The sequence below is a fragment of the Gorilla gorilla genome, chromosome 1 (assembly GCF_029281585.2).
Source record: "Gorilla gorilla gorilla isolate KB3781 chromosome 1, NHGRI_mGorGor1-v2.1_pri, whole genome shotgun sequence".
Taxonomy (NCBI): domain Eukaryota; kingdom Metazoa; phylum Chordata; class Mammalia; order Primates; family Hominidae; genus Gorilla; species Gorilla gorilla.
The window spans coordinates 8419551-8422966 of NC_073224.2; positions in this window are offsets into that span (position 1 = coordinate 8419551).

A 3416-nucleotide genomic window follows, 5' to 3' on the forward strand; every position below is an offset into this window, starting at 1 on the left:
CTATGATGCAAAGACCTTTGTTCACGTGTTTGTCTGCTGGCCCTCTCCCCACAATTGTCTTGTGACCCTGACACATCCCCCTCTCGGAGAAACATCCACGAATGATCAATAAATACTAAGGGAACTCAGAGGCTGGCGGGATCCTCCATATGCTGAACGCTGGTTCCCCGGGTCCCATTATTTCTTTCTCTGTACTTTGTCTCCATGTCTTTTTCTTTTCCAAGTCTCTCGTTCCACCTTATGAGAAACACCCACAGGTGTGGAGGGGCAACCCACCCCTTCAATTACATCTGTGTGAATTTTTTCCAATGAGAATTCTCTGATGCTGAGTAAGCAGTGAGAACTAGTTAGAATTTTCCCACATTTCTTACATCTGTAAGGCTTCTCTTGAATATGGATACTCTGATGGATGGTAAGTTTTGGGGAGTGTTAAAATACTTTCCTTTATTTATTACATTTCTAATGATTATCTGGAAAATAAGTACTCCGATGTTTACTGGAATTTGAATGATGGTTAAAGTTTTTCTGAGTTTCATTACAAAATGTTTATTTCAAAAATCGACGTTGATATTTACTTATAGAAACATGTTTCTATATAGAAGCAGCTGATGTAAGTTGAGGTTTCTTCTGAGGTGTTCTATGTTCTTGGTCTCCGTGGCAGGTAAATTTCTGTTATGAGTAGTAGTTGCCCATTGGTGATGCACATTATAACGTTCTTTTTGGCCTTTACCTCCACCCACATCTTCACACTTTTTCCTTAAGTGTAAATTCTCAAAGTCACAGCTTTCACCACTTCCCATTATTACTTTTCAAAATAAAATATCTGTGCCCTGCTTTGGTGAAAGGCCTTGGTTGTAATGAGATGACAGAGCTGAAAGAAATGAACATAACAGATTATCTTACTGGATTTTGTGGAATATACCTTATGAATCTAATATAAAATTATACCACGCTGAAGACATGAGCATGATGGCAGAATTTTAAAAAATTCAAAGCAACTGGCTGGGTGCAGTGGCTCACACCTATAATCCCAGCACTTTGGGAGGCTGAGGCCGGCAGATCACCTGAGGTCAGGAGATCGAGACCAGCCTGGCCAATACGGCGAAACCCCATCTCTACTAAAAATACAAAAATTAGCCAGGCGTGATGGCGCATGCCTATAATCCCAGCTATTCAGGAGGCTGAGGCAGGAGAATCACTTGAACCTGGGAAGCAGTGGTTGCGGTGAGCCAAGATTGGGCCACTGCACTCCAGCCTGGGCGACAGGGTGAGACTTCGTGTCAAAAAAATAAATTAATTAATTAAAAATAAACTGTTAAGCCACAAAACAAGTTTTTACAGGTTTTAAAAAGTGGGAATCTTACAAAGTATGATTTCAGATAGAAGTTAAATAAAACTAGAAACCAAAAGCACAAGTAATTCTGAAAAATTCAAATATGTAACAATTAAACAACAGACTCTTGAACTTGCTCTCATTTAAGGGATAAAAGACTTAACACTGTGAAGATGGCCATATTCGGCCCAAAGTGATCTACAGATCCAATGCAATCTCTATCAAAGTTTCCAATGTCATGTTTTGCATAAATATAAAGAGCAATTCTAAAAACCATATGAAATTTAAGGAACCAGAAGAGCCCAAGAGTTGTCAAAAAGAGAAAAACACTGGAGACATCATGCTTTGATTTTAAAACAGATTATAAAGCTATAGTAATCAAAATAGTCTGGTACTGGAATAAAGGAAGACAAATACAACAATGAAACAGAATAGAGCACAGAAACAAACCCTTGCATATATGGTCATATTAAGTGTTATTTGCACACCCATATTCACTGCACCATTTTTCACAAAAGCTAAAAGTGGAGGGCATCCAAATTCCCTCAATGAAAGAATGGATAAGGACAATTTGAAAAACACAAATAACTGAATATTATTCAGCTTTTAAAAGCTGAAATTTTGTTATATTGACAATAGGGATAAATCGAGGACACTATGGTAAGTGAAATAACCAAGTGACAAAAAAGATACTGGGCCAGGTGCAGTGGCTCACGCCTGTAATCCCAGCATTTTGGTTGGCTGAGGTGGGTGGATCACTTGAGGTCAGAAGTTTGAGACCAGCTGGACCAATATGGTGAAACCCCGTCTCTACTAAAAATGCAAAAATTAGCTGGCCATGGTGATGGGCATCTATAATCCCAGCTACTTGGGAGGCTGAGGCAGGAGAATTGCTTGAACCCAGAGGCAGAGGTTGCAGTGAGACAAGACCATGCACTGCATTCCAGCCTGGGTAACAGAGTGAGACTGTCTCAAAAAAAAAAAAAAAAAAAAAAAGAGAAAGATACTGTATGATTCCATTTATGTGAGATATCTAAAGTAGTCAAACCCCTGGAAAAAGAAAGTAGAATACACTTTGTCAGGAGCTGGGGGTAGGAGAAAATGGATAGTTGTTTCACGGACAACCTGTTAGAAGACAAAACAACTCATCATTTTTGAGAGGATTGACTCATACACTGTATCTTTTCTGACCACGTGAAATAAAACTAGAAATCTAAAGTTGAAGCAAAACTGACAAATCTAAAAATACGTGAAAGATAACAACACACTCTTGAAAGCCTTTTTTTTTTCTTTTTTTTTTTGAGACAGAGTCTTGCTCTGTCTCCCAGGGTGGAGTGCAATGGTGCGATCTCGGCTCACTGCAAGCTCCGCCTCCCGGGTTCACGCCATTCTCCTGCCTCAGTATCCTGAGTAGCTGGGATTACAGGCGACCACCACCACTCCTGGCTAATTTTTTAAAATATTTTTAGCAGAGACGGGGTTTCGCCATATTGGCCAGGCTGGTCTCAAACTCCTGGCCTCATGTGATCCTCCCTCCTCAGCCTCCCCAAGTGCTGGGATCACAGGGCGTAAGCCACCACAACCCGCCAGATCCTAGAAAATTTTAAATGACACGCGTGGCTCACCTTTTATTTATATTGCATATTGCTGCCTGAGAGGATTGCCTCACTTTCCACAGCTCAGGCTGCCTGGTCAAAAGACCAGAGGCCAGGAAGGTTATGAAATCGGAAACTTTAAAATAATTATCATTCATTGTTTCTATTTGTGAAATATATATATGTATGTGTGTGTGTGTGTGTGTGTGTAAAACTTATGAATGGATATAATCTTATATACAAGGTTAAATGCCATTATCCCCCAGGCAGGTGGGTCCAGGTCGCAGTACCGTGAGGAATGTCGCTTCAAAAGGGCTGCACCCAAAAACCTGTCACTCTTGTTTCCTTCGGCCCAGTGTCTGATCGCACCTCCTGTCACTCAAGACCTGAGGGGGTGGGGCCTGGAGCTCCATCCAATCAGCGGCGCTAGCGTGAGACGTGTCCAATCAGGCGTGCAGCCAGAGAGGAAGGGGCGGCCTTGGGGATCT